Source organism: Pan paniscus, chromosome 16 (assembly GCF_029289425.2).
Source record: "Pan paniscus chromosome 16, NHGRI_mPanPan1-v2.0_pri, whole genome shotgun sequence".
Classification (NCBI taxonomy): Eukaryota; Metazoa; Chordata; class Mammalia; order Primates; family Hominidae; genus Pan; species Pan paniscus.
In genome coordinates this window covers 23,610,985-23,629,031 of record NC_073265.2, presented here as the reverse complement: position 1 = coordinate 23,629,031, position 18,047 = coordinate 23,610,985, and the positions used below count along the sequence as shown (strand labels likewise).

Genomic DNA, 18,047 nt, shown 5'->3' with positions numbered 1-18,047 from the left:
AGAGTCCAGGAGGAAAGAACAAGCGGTGTCCCCATCTCCACCCAAGTTCATCACTAACATGAACCTATAGTCTGCACTGAAACTGTTCCATTCTGATTAGAATGAGAAACACTTCCAGACGGGCTCAGTACAGCCAAGTGGGGACTGTCCTACAACGACACGGTGTAGGGGTGGGCAAAGGAATCATGGCAGCAACTACCTTTTGTTTTTTAAAATGTGAAACATTTCTGAATGGCTTAAGCAACATCTATTTAATTTAAAAGCTCTACTGAGATGAAGAAAGAAAAAGAATACATGCTCAGCTCCAGAGACACGTAGAGGGACAGAGATTGGGGGACAGAAGGAAGTGCATTAATTCCTTCCACGACCCCTGAAGAGCAGCGGTGGGTCTGAGCATCCTATCTCCAGGAAGCAGGCCAGCAGGCAAGCCAGCTGCCACCTCGTCCTGTGCAAAGCACAGGCACCGTCCCCAAAAGTAGGCAAATGACTATCTTATTTGTTCAGGGGAAGCAAAATGGTCCAGGGTTGGTAGCCGCGTTTTTTTCCCAACAAGACCTAACTGCTGTCATCTTTCTCTGGGACCCAGCCTCCCTGAATAGAGTGAAAGGCGGCCAGCAGAACCCAAACTGTTCTGCCACAGGCTCCTCCCCACAGAGCACAGCTCAGTGCAACAGAGTCCCCACATCCAAGATGCAGAATCCACAAAGAGAAAACCTTCTGCTCCAGAAGGTACTTACAGGAAGTCAAAATTAAAAACACATCTTCTTATGGTTCTTTTTTTCTAACATAATCAATTATTTCTTACTGCAAAACCTAGATGTTTACCATTTATAACCAGAAATAGTTTCTCATAAAACAACCATAAAATGTAAGTTATTCAGTGACCCATCTCTCTGGAAAAGAATAACACAGTATGAAATTGAGGTATTGCCCCAAAAATCAAGACGATGGGCCCTGAAACTCTAAATACTTGAATTTTTAAGTAACTTCATATCAAGCCCATTTAATAGAAACTATGTCAAGCAGACACACTATTAGAACTGATACGAAAATAAAATTTCAAACTGACACAGCTGTATCCAAAAAAAAAATGAAAAGAGAAAAGTCGCTTCATTGCCTTTTAGGATTTCCAAAGATGATGTTAAACCCAGCCATGGTTCTGATCTCCAGGAAAGCAATTGCTGTGGTACAAAAGGACAAGGGTTAAAAGAGAACAGTGGGAGCTCTCTTTCCCAATAACTCATGCAGTGTGACGCAGAGGCTTTCAGCACAGCCCAGGGTGCCCGGGACTGAAAACTCCTTCACCAGCCCCCTCCACAGGTGGGAAATACTCGGATCTTCATTCCTGTGACACAAGACCTTGAAAGTTGCTGAAAAATGCTAGTCCCATCTGACTGGGGCAGCATTTTCATTTATTACACACCATTGAGTTTTTTTTTTGTTTGTTTTTGTGGTTTTATTTATTTATTTTTTTGAGATAGAGTCTCGCTCTGTTGGCCAGCCTGGAGTGCAGTGGCACAATCTTTGCTCACTGCAACCTCTGCCTCCCAGGTTCAAGCAATTCTCCTGCCTCAGCCTCCGGAGTAGCTGGGATTACAGGCGCGTGCCACCACGCCCAGCTAATTTTTGTATTTTTTTAGTAGAGACAGAGTTTCACCATGTTGGCCAGGCTTGTCTTGAACTCCTCACCTCAAGTGACCCACCTACCTCAGCCTCCCAAAGTGCTGGGATTATAAGCTTGAGCCACTATGCCCAGCCACCATTAAGATTTTGGCAGGAATCATTGTGCTAGACACCACTATCCCACCAATCACTGAGCACTTTTCATTTCCTGCCGCTGGTGCTGTTGGATACCTTACGGCAAGCTGCCGTCCCTGCCCACCCACCTGAGGACAGGAACCTCCAACTCTGCCTTGCCAGAACTGACCACTGTGTCTGACAGATGGCGAGTCCTTTGCTGTACATGGCCCTCAAAAAAATGAGGCAATTCTTTCACTCAGACCAAAGTAAGCAAATGCTGAAAGACCTTATAATGAAACATCACATTCCCCAATCTGGACTTCCCCACTCCACTGACCAACTTTGTCGTTTCTGATTTTAATTCTACTGGTGATTATTTTCCACCTCTATAAATAATTTTTGAACTCTCTTTCTGGGTATATCAACTTCGGATACTATTTAGTGGCATCCCATTATGAGAGGTGAGCTTTGCAGACCACAACTTCCCAGGCTCTGATGCAGGTCAACAGAGGATCGCACCAGCTACTGCAGTTATGCAGAGGGGCTTTCCATTCTTAGCAAGAGCACTGGGATAAAAGAGATCCTTCCAAGAGCTCCCACCTAACTCTGGGAACACAGAAGCATCCTTTAAAAGCCCTGTGGTCACACAGCCTTCAGCATGCATGCAGGCTCTTTTCTTAACTTTATAAAGCCCCGGATAGGCTGGTACTAACACTAACATGGTGAAACCCTGTCTCTACTAAAAATATAAACAAAATAGCTGGGCGTGGTGATAGATGTCTGTAATCCCAGCTACTCAGGAGACTGAGGCATGAGAATCATTTGAACCTGGGAGGCAGAGTTTGTAGTGAGCAGAGATCACCCCTGTATGCGCCCACCTGGGTGACAGAGTGAGACTCTGTTTTAAAAAAGGAAATAAAAATTAAAGAAGTAAATAAATAAATGATGGCTTATTTCATAATAGTTATGACTTTGTAAAGCTTTGAAATCTGCTTTACCCAGAGTCTAGCTTTTAAATAAAATGTAGGATATAGAAGGTGGGAGCCTCTTGAATGGAATGTGGGGGCTTTTTCTCTCTCCCCGTAGGATAGATATATTCTGTTTCTTGTCCCCCATTGAGTCAAGAATAATTTAACTTTTGGCATAAGAAACTGCTGAAGAAAAATAGGTTGAATAAGCTAACATTTTTCTTCTTTTTGCAGGATATAGAAGACTTAGATCACTACGAGATGAAAGCAGAGCCCATTAGTGGGAAAAAGTTGGAGGATGAAGGAATTGCAAAAGAAAATTTGGCAATATTAGAGAAATTAGGAAGACTGAAAGGCAAGAGCATTTAACTGCGTAAGTGTGTATAAATAGCTAGAGCCTGGATTTTTGTTTAAGTAATTATAGTTAATACCAGGCAATTCATGAACATGCCAATCTCAGCTGCTCTCCTCCATTCCTGCCTTAGTGGTAGATTCAGTCACATGTTTATTGGTTTTGAGACAGGGTCTTGCTCTGTCGCCTGGGCTAGAGTGCGGTGGCACAATCATAGTTCACTGAAGCCTTGATCTCCCGGGCTCCAGTGATCCTCCTGCCTCACCCTCCCAAGTGTCTTGGACTATGGGCATGAGCCACCACACCAGGCTAATTTTTTAGATTTTTAGTAGAGATGGGGTCTCACTATGTTGACCATGCTGGTCTTGAACACCTGAGTTCACGCGATCCTCCTACCTCAGCCTGCCAAAGTGCTGGGATTACAGGCATGAGCCACCGTCCCTAGCCACGGTCATATGTTCTCTTGCCCAAGGTTATCTTTCTCATCTATGAACAGCCACTTTTTACCCTGTTCATCTGCTGTTCACATCCTGGAACCACCTGCTGATCCCTGTATATGCCCCTTTCCAGCCTGTTTATGCTGTTTTCTCTGCTTACTTTCCTTCCGTGGCATCTGTATATTCACATTCATTCTCTCCTACAAAACACAACTCAAATTATTTCTCCTTCATGAAGCTGACTTTGGTCCATCCTGCTGTAACCAAATCAAAACTAATTCTTCTCTTTTGACTTAACATCTCTTTTATGTGAAGCGGCAGGATGTGAAAGGAACACTGAGTTTGGTGACAAACACACCTTTTTTGGTTTCACTTTGCTCAAGTCTAAAGTATGGATAGATAGTACATACCTTTTGGATGACTGCTATGAAAAGTCAATGAGAATGATGTGTGTATATACATGAAATGCTCAGACAGAGTAGTGAAACGTCAGATGATTGTCTGAACACTTACTACTTCCTGCCTCGTATTAGAGCTATTTACCAACTCCATGAAAGCCGAGGAGCAGTTACTTTGTCTTGGGCACAGGTTCTCCAAAACAGGGAATGAATTGTTAGGCAAGTAGATGCCAAGTGTTGAAACCAGATAGATTACTCTCCCTCCTTCAGTCTTAGTTATATATTAATTTAATTAGTAATTTTTCCCAGAGGAAAGAAATTTAGTCAATTTCTCATATCTTATTTAAAAAACTGAGTTTGTAGCATTTGAAATAATGTTACTGTACTTTCCGTGTCTTGTGATCGATTCCAGTTTGAGTTATCTTCAAAACAAGTATAAATTATTGAACACTTTTGCATGACCGATACTATGTTAAGTACTTTATACTTTCTATATGCTCTCATTTAGTCTTCATAGCCGCTGTGTGAAACAGGTGCTCTTCATATTTTAGAGATAGGAGAAACTTCTCATATTTTATAGATAGGAAATGAGGTCATGGTTACATATCTAGGAAGTAAGATCTTCGTAAACTTGATTTTTTTTCTTTTTCAAAGTATAGTGCAGTCTTTAAAACCTTTAGTTTCACATGACTAAAAAGTAGTTCCATTTCTACTTAGTCTTAGGATAAGAGATCCGTGTGTTTTCATCTTTAGAGAAGTCCCCACACTGCAAAACTGAAACCAGTTGCATGTAGGTACACGTGTTTCTCAGTGTGTCAATGTGTGAACTAGACCATCTGTGTAATATTCTTGCTTGTAGTCTTATGAATGGAAGTCTCTTTTAGTTAGTAATGTGTCACCTTGAGTGTCTTCTAGCATTTTCAAAAATTGCTGGGGTTTGGAATAGACTCATACTAAATTCTGTGCTATCATGGAGTCCATGGTGGTCTGAACATGTTGGCTAGAGTTTTTCAGATGATAAGAAATAGGAAACGAACCAGACTTGTGTCTAGTTTTATATTCTCTTGAAACTTCATAATGCTTCATTTAATTGGTCTTTTTTTTTTTTTTTTACTTCTTGAAATGTTGAGTGTTGAAAATGTTTTTATAGGTCCATCAAAATTTTTTTGTCATTTTCTTGATAGAGTGAACTCTTGCTTGATTTTTATCTTCTAGGAAAAAGCTCAAGCTTGAATAATATTGGTTGGAAAGTAAATAAGAGTAATATATTTCATTATACAGAGAATGATTGCCAAGTTGATTTTTATGACTTTTCCCCCAGTTTTGAAAGCAATATAATTAACTCGTATTGTAGATGTAGTTATGTTATTACTTTTAAAATATGTCGGTGTAGTACACCTGTAGTACAAGCTACTATGGATGGTGGGAGGCTGAGGCAGGAAGATCTTTTGAGCTTGGAGAGGTCAAGGCTGCACATGAGCTGTGATTGCACCATTATATTCCACCCTGGGTGAGAGAGCGAGACACCTTGTCTCTTAAAACAAACAAAAAATCAAAAAAGGGGAGTGGGGGATGGGAGTCATATTAGAAATCTATATATAGGACAGTTGTGGAAAAATAACGATTTTTTAGTGATTTAACTTTTCATAGTTCCGTCCATGGCAAATTGTTCTTGAACTGCTTGACTAATAATACAAGTTTAGGAAAGCATATTAAACTTCTTTTGAATTCTTGAGAAAATTATATACATGTGACTGTTTTCCTTTAGAATGACTGCAAACTCTGAACCCCCTTATTAGATTAGATTTAGGCTATTATGATCGCTTTTGGACATTCATTCTAAAGGAGCTGGAAGCTATAGTGACCTCTGTTTTTCCTGAGGATATAGAGCAGCTTAAGATCTTCTCTTTCTTGAACTTACCCTAGGTGCTCTATTTTAGCTTTCAGATTGGTTCATTTTTGAGTTAGTTGAAAAAAAAAAATATCTTTTTGTTTGAACTGTTTTTTGTTTTGTGATTCTTAGGGTTGACCCTGCTAGTCCTTTGCACAGTGATCTTCAGATCTTAAAAGAAAGAGAAGGCATAGGAGATACTTTGCTTAACTTATCTTTTAAGGTAAGAGAATTGTTACGGGACACTCTTTTTCTAATGGGAGTGTATATTTGTACAAGTGTTTTGGAAAACAATTTGGTAAAGTGGAAGATACTCATACACTATGGTTCAGGAATCTTGTGGATATATACTCCACAAGAAATGAGTCCATAGGCACCAGGAGACACTGGAATGTTCAGAGCAGTATCATTTATCATAACCCCAAACAGAAAATAACCCAAGTGTTCATTCCAAGAAAATGAAGAATTGTGGTATTCATAAAATGGCTTACAGCTATGTGGGAAAGATGGGTGAACCTTGAACACTATGTTAAGCGAAAGAGACCAGACCCCCAAAACCTATTTTGTACAATTTCCTCTATATAGAGTTCAACAATAGGGAAAACTAATGTTGGTTAGGGCATACACTCTTAGTGGAGGCAATATCGCCTGCAGTGGAGTGAAAATTGGTCCTTAGAGTGAAGGAAAATCTTACCTATTATAATGGTCTGCTGCCCTCCAAAGGGCCGTATAACATGAACCGACATACAGTATATCTGTGGTGTTAAAATTCCATGGGGAATGGGGATAGAATTAGGAAGAAAACTTCTAAAAAGGCTTCTTAGGGGGACAAAAATGAAAAGAAAACAGAGAAACACTTATTTCTGGATTCATACTTGGGCAGTAAAACTATTAAGAACAAAGAGGTGATCACATAGAGGTTAGGGGAAGGAGTCCATCCAGGTGGGAGGTAGGGATGTGTGACCTGAAAGGGACATCTGTGGGCTTCTTGGATACTGGCTGGAATATATTTCAGGACCAGGTTGGTGGTTACATGGGCAAATAATTTACAATAACTTGTTAAGGTATACCTTAAGGTATATTTTATGTAACTTTCTGAATGTATGTGTTATATTTAATAAAGTATTTTTAAGATACTAAAAATAAAGTTTACAAAGGAATAACGATGGAATCTAGAAGAAATGTTAGTGATCTAGAAGAAATGTTAATGGAATCTAGATAAGATGTAATGGTTTAAAATCTATGGCTATATGCGGTATTTTGATGAAAAAAACAGACATAAAAGAATAGTTTCTTGTACTTACTCTAAGGATGGTAGTAGTTTTCTAAAAGCTTCGTACTTAGCTTTTTGTGTGTATATTTTTGCTTGTGGATATATCTTATGATTGAACTTTCTTGATATGACCCTAATGTCACTATTTTCTCTCACTTTTGTTATCATAGAAACTGTTGTCGTTGTCAACTGGGTTGTCTTCCTGAAGTATGAATCCGGTATGTATTGCCTGAATTTGCTAATGGCTACTTCTTTATGGATTCATATGGGGTAACGCATAAAGCACGCAGGCCTAAAACAAAAAAAACAAAACACAAAAAACTAGGCAGGTATCTTTCTTTTTTAAAACATTAAATCATACATCCATATGCCCAACACCAAACTTAAGAAATAGAACCTTTGGCTGGGCGTGGTGGCTCACGCCTATAATCCTAGCACTTTGGGAGGCCAAGGCAGGCAGATCACCTGAGGTCAGGAGTTCAAGAGCAGGCTGGCCAACATGGTGAAACCCCTTCTCTACTAAAAATACAAAAATATTAGCCGGGCATGGTGGCGGGCGCCTGTAATGTAACCCCTGCTTCGTGGGAAGCTGAGCTGGGAGAATCACTTGAACCCAGGAGGCAGGGGTTGCAGTGGGCCGAGATTGTGCCATTGCACTCCAGCCTTGGTGACGAGAAAAACTCCGTCTCAAAAAATATATATATAAAAAAGAAATAAAACCTTATCAGTACCTGTAGCACCCTGTGTGCCCCTCTCTTGTCATGTCCTCTTTGGGAGGTATCTTGAAGGAAATACGAAATCTTGGCCAGGAAACTAGAGGATTCGTGACTGCAGGTGGTGTTTTCATTATTTTTTCCTGCTTTAGCTAGAACTTCAGGGAAGGGACGATGTGGGAGGTAAATGGCTGAAACTCTATTGGATTTGTGTTTGTGGCCAATGGCTCCTGACACCAGAAAGAAGGGCCTTTTTCTGTGGTTGGAGTATTTCTTAAAGAGTCCTGAGAAAAATGTGATGCCTTGAGCTAACTGACCTTCTGAAGAGGACCTTAAACTGAATTTCCAAGTTATTAGTATTGAGATTCACAGACTTTGGAGAATAGCAGGTATGACTTGGAAAGATGTACAGGGAGGAGCCAGAACAATATGTATTTATAAGCTCTGATGTCCACAGTGACAACTTGAGCACCATGAATACTAAGCAAAATGGAACTGGAGATAAAGTCTAACACAAAGATGGGATTGAGGGCAGGAGGGAATGTGACCTGGTCAGCAACTTGGTAAATCCAACTTGCTATGCTTTTAAGGAAGTTGTTTTCTGATGTTACAGGCAACATCGGAATTACTGAATTGAATTCTGAGGTAGTGCTTTAAAGAAATGCGTTCTTCTGCCCCTATTCTTTGGAATACTTACTACGTATGCTTACTATTCCTATTCTTTGGAATACTTACTAAGTATGCTTACTATTCCTATTCTTTGGAATACTTGGCTAAGTTCTTAGTTTTTGATATCATAAAAATTCAAAGTATTCTGTTCTAAGAGCCATTGCAAATAGTTGACTAGAATTTCAGAGCAATTACATGAGAGTAATACCAACAGAGTTTTTAAGTTACCCATAGTCCTATATCCCTAACAAGTATGTTCATGCTTGCATGTTCTCGTCTCATGTTTACTGTGTGCATACTTTCTTAGTAATGGCATGTAGAAATTGTTTAAGCAGGAATAATTCTCAAGATAATTTTATATGTTTCCTTTTTTCTTTCTAAGGTATGTATTGTGTGGAGGAGCATTACGTATTGAACTTCTCACAAAACAGGTGATTATTTTCTTATAATACTCAATTTTCACCCTCAATAGAGTGTTTCGATTACGTAAGTTAGGTTGTAAGTAGAAGGTTCTCTTCAAGAAATTTTAGTGTTTTTTTTTCATAGCTCCTACTTTCAAGAATGAAAAAGGTAAACCAGTAAAATGAGATTGTACTTGTTGCTGAATCTATGCTGGGATAGGCATTAAGAGTGACCTTTATTTAAGGTTCTAATTTGCTCATGTAGGCCACTTGCAACATCAGTTTGTTGTTTTTGGTGAGATTCTGGAAATGGTCCAATTTTACTTTTTCCCCTTGACTCCAGACTTCTTAACACTGATGTGCTGCTGTTGAGGCATATGCCGTTTTGTTAGGCCTCCTCAAGTGGGAATCAGGAATGCTGCTGTTTTCTAGAGATGTTTTGTTCTTCCTGTAGGGCTGAAGCAGTGCCTACTCGACAGAACCGGTCATCGTACAAAGAAATGCCACCTGACTCAAAGGCAAAGCCAGAGTGCAGCTTGGAGCAAAGAAGGTATTCTATTAAGAATTTTCCATAAACCATAAGATATATTTTATATTACTTTGCGAGCCTTCTTCCTGTCTTGACTTAATTCTTTTTGAGAGAATTTGTTTCATTTTCATTTGGTTTGTTTTCTTCTTGTTACAAAGATGATCTATAGAAAATATAGAAGTATCATTTCTTTATTATTGCTTTTTTCCCCCTTCTGTGCCTATGCTTACCAAGTCTTTTTTTTACTTTTTATTAACTCTTTCAATCCTCTTAATAACTTAAAAAGAGGGTATTACTAATATCTGCATCTTGTGGATGAGGTAACTGAAGGTCGGTAACTTGTCCAAGGTCACAGGTGGCAGAGCAAGGATTAAAACCAGACCGTCTGGCTGCCCAAGGCCCAAGCAAGAGGAGCTGAGAGCAAGCCATGGGGGAGAAGGATGTTGGTCAGGCTGGTTTCCTGTTCAGTTACCATGAAATGCAGGCTTAACCTTAATTCTAGGACATTACCAAGAAAGCCTTGCAAAGCCATAGGTTTTTTACCATGACCATGACTTTTAGCAAGAATTTGTGGTTTAAAGGCAACGTGGTGCTCTAAGAAGCTTCCGTTCACTCTTACAGAGGGACTGCTGGTTGAGCTAAATAGTGAAATCCTGATGGAGCACACAGCCTTTAGGGCAGCTTGTGACCTATTTCTATGGTCAGGAAAGACACCTGTCTTTCCCTGCTGCCTACAGCCTCCAGTTATTCACCTTCAGAATTTCCTAGTCTGTGATCACATTCAGATGAGAGATCTGTTTTGTTTTTTCCAGGGTAGGAGGAAGTGAGTCATCACCTATACTAAGCAGTCTAGTCTTCTGTATATAAATGAGCAAGTTTGAGGAGCCAAATTTGAGAAGCTTGTGTAATCCTGACATTCTCCAAGAGAATCCAAGAGAATGTCAGGATTACAGACGGTGGTAAAGTGGTCTCTTGTTAGTTGTCTCCACAGCTCTCATCAGAAGCACACACAGATACTTTTTCTAGGAAACCATCTCTAACTTAAGCCTGTAGGATTCCCAAAGATTAAAAGCAGGCAACTATGAATTCAGTGAAATCATAGCATTCAAGTAGTGAACCCAATATATTTGAGAATTATCAGAAACAATGAATGTTTCCCAAAGACTTTAGGTTTTGGAATTATCAGATACAGAATACAGACTTCAAATATTAGAATTGTGAGAAAATAGTTACATGTGAAATAAATGTATTATATAAGAAAAAGATGGACTCATAAAATTGAGCAAGCAGGAGCAGTAAGACCACCAGGAATGATGAGGAAGACCTGAAAGGAAAATGGATGAAATAGAACTTACAGAAATAAAATATATAGCTGGGTATGGTGTCTCACACCTGTAATCTCAGCACTTTTTGAGAGGCTGAGGCGGGAGGATGGCATAAGCCCAGGAGTTGGAGACAAGCCTGGGCAGCATGGTGAGAACTCGTTTCTCCAAAAAATACCCCACCACAACCAAAAAAAAAAAAAAAGAAGAAGAAAAAAGCTGTGTATGGGGCACCTACCTGCCTATACTCCCAGCTAATCAGGAGGCTGAGGTGGGAGGATCACTTGAGCCCAGGAGGCCAGGGCTGCAGGTTCGTGCCACTACAGTCCAGCCTGGGTGATAGAGTGAGACTCTGTCTCAGAATAAAATGAAATAAGGAAATATAAAATGGAATTGTTGAAATAAGAAACCGAGTGGATGGATTAGACACCAGAAGAAAGGATTAATTGGTTAGACCATTATCTCCGAAAAGTAAGTCCGTATGTTACACAGAGAGACATGAGGATAAATGATAGGGCAGAAGTTGGTGGGGTTGGCGGGGAGAGGGAGATCAGAATGAGGTCTAAAATACGTCTTAGTGGAATCCCAGGAGGAGATATTAAAATTATATTGGAAAGTGAGAGAAATGGAAGTTCTAAAGGTGACAGAAGGAAGTCCACATAAATGAGTCACAACAAATGTAAATGGACTAAAGTTACCAGTTAGACAGATGGAACTAATAAAACGATATCCAGCTGTTCTAATCCATCTTATTGAAACTATGAGGATGTGAAAAGATTGAAAGTTTTTATAAAGGAGAGAGAGAGATAAAGATATGCCAGTATACATTAACCAAAACAACTGATGGAGCTTCAGTTTCAAACAAGATAGGATGTTGGAACACAAAGCATTAGTAACAGCTTGATGCCAAATGACTGTTAATTAGGAGGATGTAGCAATTTTCATATTTTATGTACCTATCAAAATAGACTCAAAATACAGAGGAAAAACTGATAAAACCACAGGGAGAAATTGACGAGTCTGCCATTGTATTTGGAGATTTCAACATACCCTGCTTACCATAAGTAAGTTACACAGAATGCCCATATATAGATTTGAATAACCCGTGAATGGACGTGATGTAATGGACAAATATAGACCTCTGTACCCAATAATCAGATATTCTGTATTCTTCTCAAGCATATGTGGACTGTGGGAGAAACATTATTATGTATTAATCCATTAAGCAAGTCAGAAGATTGAAAAACAATTGGTACAATCCACACCATAAAATTTATAATTTAAATATGAAGCAGTTAAGGTTAGAAGTTAATAGTGAAGAGATTAACCAAAAGCTACGTGAACTTCGAAATTAAACACCCTTGTAATTCATGGTTAAAAGAATCCAATGAAATTTTAGAATGCTTAGAATTGAACCATAGTTAAAATAGGAAACTTCTATCTACCCCTCTCTCTCGCCCTCTCCCTCCCTCCAAGGCCCAATTCTTACATTTCTGCTTGTTAATTTGCTATAGTTAATTCGGATATATACAAAGACTAAGAACAATTCCTTGAATACAGTGACAACCTGTACCTGCAATAGTCCAAAGCCTAATTACCCTGATTCCTCCACCAACAGTTCCCAAACTGGTGCACTAGAAAGTCTTCCGAATGCTCTTTGCAAAAAAAAAAAAAACAAAAAACAAAAACAAAAAAAAACAATATCGTGGCCATATAAATTCATTGTTCTGAGAGGTCCCGTTGAATTTACCAAGCATTTCCCAAATTGATTTATTCATCAATAATCCCGAGGTGCTGGGATTACAGGCGTGAGCCACCATGCCCGGCCTTCCATAAGGCATGTAAAGGCACTTCCAAAGGTAGAATCAACAGACTTTCCAAAGGTCAGTGGCAAGATCTCCAGACTCAGACCCGCCTTCAAGTTCCAACCCCCAGCAACCCAAAGCCAATGAATTGTCCTCCCAGAATGGCCTCAGATAGCAATTAGAACGTGGTCCTCAAATTCTCCAGATCAACTCCAAAAACATATATACTATTAATGGGAAATATTGTGAACTGAAGTCTTTAACAGATAAACATTAATCAAAAACATTTCTATGGGTAAACGATTATATATAAAATAGGTTTCTCACCAATAAAAGCCTCTATAATTTCAGGCTGATGACAAATTAACTTATGTTTTAAATGCATAATTATGTCAAATAAATGCATCTACAAAGGCCTGAATACAATCTCTGAGTCAAAGGTCACCCCATCTTCTCAATTTCACATTTGATTATACGTGTATTTGAGAGAACATCACTCATTATTTGTTTTGGGAGTATAATGGAATATTATCTAATATTTTGGATATTATGGAAACTAGTTGATTGGAAGTCAATGGCACCGTTTCTATTAAAAGAGTAGGATCCTCATCAGTAGACAGAGACGTTTAAGAATAGTCATTCTACATCGACAAAGCGTCAGTATCAGGCAGTGGCTTCAAAGCCAAAGTGGTGGTTGGATGTAAAGTGGAATTTTAATTGGCGAAGGAGGCAGATAGTGAGAAATGTTGATTCAATAATAACGTGAAGTCCAGAAAAGCCTGTGGCTGTAAAGAATGTTGAGCCATAGAGCCCATGGGAAATAGGAAAGGGGGCCTCGAAATATTCAGAGATTCGTAGAAGGGTAGCGTAAATACCTAAGGTAACTGTGATGGATAGTGCTTGAAGTATTTGCTTTCGACTACCTTCTATCAGGCTGTCTACAAACTTGGAAGTTTCTTGAGGGCAAGAATGAAGTCTTTTACAGCTTCTGGTGTGCCTCTGTGTACCCAACAGGTCCTCAGTAAATAATGTGTTACCCTACTTTGTCATACAATATAGGACATACTTAGCTGTACAGCACGATGTGATTTGATCACACCTAACCTATGAGTGGACAATCACAGCGTTCTATCTGTTTAAAAACAACACTCCCTATTCCCTTTCACCTTCGTAATATATTCGTTTGGTTTCTAGGAATGTTGGTTCTACCCATATGTTTTTAGGCAATAGCACAATCTGTGATGTGCCTAAGTAAAATTATACCAAGCATTCTATGGCGGCAAAGCTAATGCACTGCTCTTTGTTTCAATTAAGATTTTAGACGTTTGAAAATATAAATTGAGATATTGGACAGTGAGGGTTTTATTTTGGAGGTTGGAGGAGATTGAAATGTTGGGGTAAAACTGCTAGGCTCCTTTGGGACTTGTCTGTCAGGGTGGGGAGAATATACAAGTTAACCAAATCTTGTCAATTCTCACAGTGCTTAGTTTTGTGACTGTACAAAAACTGGCATTGTTTTTCCTGGGTCTCAGTGGAGAAATGTGAGCTGTGAGATTAACATCCTCTTTACTGTGTTTTGGCCAGGATTTTGCAAGCTTTTGTGGAGAAAATTATATTGCTTTTTTTCATCCTGTTGTAACATATATGTATATCAGTATGCTTCCTTATGTTTTACTGTGGTAAAATTGTATCTTGCATATAGAGAAATAAGTCTGTTAGAGTGAACTTTAAAAAATCTTTACTCTGAGGTGCCAGCCTTGTGTAATGAACCATATGTTTAAGCCTCGTAAATACATCACACTAGAGCCCAGCATGGTGGCGTGTGCCTGTAATCTCAGCCACTAGAGAGGCTGAGGCAGGAGTATCGCTTGAACCTAGGAGTTTCAGACCAGCCTGGGCTACATAATGAGATCCCATCTCAGTCAGTCAACCAATCAATCAGTTACACAAAAAAGATCAAGGTCTTTCTTGCTCTTTTAGAATGTCTTTCCCAAACATTCTAACAAATGTCTCGGTGTCTCAAATAATGAAAAGGGTTTATGACAGAGTTACAGCAGTCATCAGAGAAAAATCCTGGACAGATTGCAAATGTATACCAGTTGTGAATTTCTATGACTGCAATTGAAATCCAACATTATTTTTGTACGGTCTTCTTGGGTGTATCTGTGTTTAATAACTTGTTTTCAAATTTAGAGGACTGTAGCTATGGTTTCTTCTTAGAGACCTTGACCTTCAGGGGCTCACAGTTTAATGGAAGAGAGAATTAGAAACCAAGAATTAAATGCAGAGAGTGAGGTTCTGCAGTACAGGGTGTCTACAGGGTGCAGAGAAGCACTGTGGCGCCGTGTTCTGGCCTCATCTTCTACTGCTCTAGACTTCCTGAAATGCCATTTCCTGACCCTACCTGGACCTCTCTCTGTAGGTGCTGTTCTATCTCCTTGCAAGCCTTTTCTACAGCTTAAGTGCCTGCTGAAGTTCTGTTTCTTCAGAAGCTTCTTGAAGACTGCCTGTAGCTCACCCAAATAATTGTTTTGTCTACATCTCTGTTATTTCTTTAATTACAGCCAATTCTTATTATTTGCAGGAGTAATATTCTGCAAAGTTGCCTGGAACACTGAATTAATCAAATAGCAAACCCTTGTTTCCAGGGTAAATATGTACATAAATACATATGTCATATAGGTTATCATCTTAATTCCTAAAAACAACTCATCCTGGTAGATTGAATTTTCTTTATTTCCAAAAGAATAAAGGAAGTACAGAATTGTAAGTGATTTGTCTGAGGCCACTCCACTAACAGGTGCCAGTGTTATGATTCAGACCCCGTCCAACTGGTCCCAGAGCCACAGCTTCTTGCACTACCCTGCAGTGTCCTCTACTGTCTCTGTCTTCAGGTCATCTTTGTATGAGAGCTGAAACAAGCAGACCAAGGTCACTGTTTGACCTTAGCTTGGGACGAGTGCAAAGAGTGACACAGTTTTCACTACTGTGTGTCTATCCAGGAGCCACCTTGAAAGTGCCACAAGTATTAATTTGGGGATTAGAAAGACATTTTAGCAAGTAAGCTAATTTGAAAATATGGGATACTCAAATGATGAGGGTCAACTGTATTTGTAAGTGACTGCTAGGGTCTGTTTCATGGTAATCCCTTCCCGCAAGAATGTGGAATGTTTCTTTAGCTTCTTTGATAGTTTATTTATTCATTCATGTATTTATTAGGTCCTTATTATAAGCCAGACTCTGCTTTAATCTGTGTGAACAAGCTAGAGATTAAGGTCCTGCCCTGTGGATTTTATATTAGAGTAAGAAAGACAGATAGCTAAGTCTGGAGCTCGGAGGGGTGGGGGGCGGCGAGGCCCAGGTTGGAATTATAGATTCACTTGACCAAGGTGAAACCTGGTGTGCCCCCTCCTGCTTCACATCCACAGATATACTTCCAGAACATTTCTGTTCTATTGTTGTGTATAAAATCCTCCTTTTGAGCCTCTCTCCATTGATGCATGTCAGCCTCTACTTGTCTTTTGTTGATTTTGAGGCCACTTGCCCATGTGGCTGGCAGGATATTGAAGAAGAATCATACTGACCTGGCTCTGCTACCTACCAGCTGAGTTACTTTGGTCAAGCTCTTGGACTTCTGAGCCTGTTTCCTGATTTCAAAAGTGGTGATATGATGTGTTAGGCACTGGTGGGTTGCAAGGAAGATGCACGCATGTATTCCCTTTGTGATGAGGGCCGAATGTTAACTTGGATGGAAAGTCATCCAAGCAGCCATATTGTCTCTGGCCCTAGTACTTTCAAAACCTCACAGAACATTAATTTCGCAGTATTTAGGATAGGACTTGAGCTCTGAAGACCTATAGTGTGGTTATTTGTTCATATGGCTGTTTTCCATACTAGACCATGAGCTCCGTAAGGGCAGGATCTACAGTTTCATCTTTCTATCCTGGGCACTCAGTTCACTGCCTGATACACAGTAATAGAGGCACAAATGTTTCAAAAGTTGAGGAATTTTCAACACTTCCTGAAAGAATAGGAAGATATAAAGGCTTCTCAGAGAAGGTATTATTTAAGCTTTTCTTTCTTTTTTTTTTTTTTTCAGATGATGTCTCACTCTGTCACCCAAGATGGAGTGCAATGGCACGATCTCAGCTCACTGCAACCTCTGCCTCCCAGGTTCAAGCAATTATCCTGCCTCAGCCACCCGAGTAGCTGAGATTACAGGCCTCTGCCACCATGCTCAGCTATTTTTTGTATTTTTAGTAGAGACGGGGTTTCACCATGTTGGGCAGGCTAGTCTTGGAACTACTGACCTCAGGTGATCCGCCCACTTTGGCCTCCCGAAAGTGCTGGGATTACAGTCATGAGCCACCATGCCCAGCTTATTGATGCTGATTCTTTAAGGGTGAGTAGAAATTTTTTCCAGGTGACTAAAACCTTGAGACATTATTCCAAGCAGAGACCAGCAGGGGCAAAGACACGGGGATATAGAGATGTTGAAGTTTACCAAACACTGCTAGATTTAAAAAACAGAAAAGAAACAATGAAAATCAAAAATTAAAATTAAAAATCTCCTAAAAAAAAAAGAAACTGTTAATGGGCTTGTCCAAAGGTGACATCACAATTGAGTTAACTATAACCATAGACACACAATAATGGTTGGAAGTTTTGGGGAAAAAACATAACATTCTCAGGTTGTTGGCAGAGTATCTAGAACAATTTAGAAATACAGATATTGAATTCTGGGAATAATTACACTGTAGTGAAATCATTTCCTTCTCTGCGTATGAAGCATGTATGTGTCGCACACTGTTCAAGGTGCTGAAAATCAGACTCTTCTCAAGGAGCTCATGAGCAATCAAGGGAGATGGATGGGTGAGCCACTGATGATCATGTGACAAGTGGGGTAATAGAGATATGACTAAAATGCTATCCAAAGAAGAAGAAAGAAATTATTCATAGTATATGGAGTGCTGGGGAAAGAGTTCTGAAATGAAGCCGGCCAGGCGTGATGGCTCACACTTCCACTAACTGACCTCAGGTGATCCACCAGACTCGGGCTCCCAAAGTGCTGGGATTACAGGTGTGAGCCACCACACCCAGCCCAAAAGCTTTGTGTTTTTACAGATATTAACCATGTTTCCTGTTTAAAAAGAAAAAACAGCAACAATGTAGGAGAATAAGAGAAACATTTTTCCAAAAAAGAAATCATTTTGATTATTTTATCTCATTGGAATGTTGGATAATATAGTCTGCTTCATTAATCATCAAGCATGCTATGGATTTCCCACTTTTATAGGATCTGTATCTCAGTTCAGGTAATACGGGTAATTTTTGTACAGTATTTGAAGATGAAAAATATAGGCCAAAATCATAGACCTTACATAGAAGCTAGTTAATGAAGACAGCTCTGGAGGAACACATAGATACACACACAGAGACACACACATATATATAAAGTATACACACATATGTTTTTTAAAGCTTTAAAGGTTTTAAAGCCAAAGCCAGCCCCTCCCCTCCCCCAGAGCGGGCGGCCCCTCCCCTCTCTC

General features: G+C 39.6%; 1 protein-coding gene across 11 annotated transcripts in view; it reads left to right on the top strand.

Moving 5' to 3' along the window:
* LOC134729165 (golgin subfamily A member 8B-like) overlaps nucleotides 1-18,047 on the top strand; it is a 58,515-nt gene that overhangs the window by 29,528 nt on the left and 10,940 nt on the right. For 5 of the 11 annotated variants that reach the window (XM_063597075.1, XM_063597074.1, XM_063597065.1 and 2 more), the window contains 6 exons: nucleotides 2,943-3,081; nucleotides 5,919-6,009; nucleotides 7,230-7,277; nucleotides 8,824-8,872; nucleotides 9,297-9,392; nucleotides 16,598-16,900. The gene's annotated coding sequence lies outside the window, so the exon portion shown is untranslated. Of the gene's footprint in view, nucleotides 1-263; nucleotides 476-1,124; nucleotides 1,321-2,942; nucleotides 3,082-5,918; nucleotides 6,010-7,229; nucleotides 7,278-8,096; nucleotides 8,162-8,823; nucleotides 8,873-9,296; nucleotides 9,393-16,597; nucleotides 16,901-18,047 lie in introns of those variants that run through there. The other 6 variants (XM_063597072.1, XM_063597067.1, XM_063597069.1 and 3 more) reach the window with 6 other exon arrangements.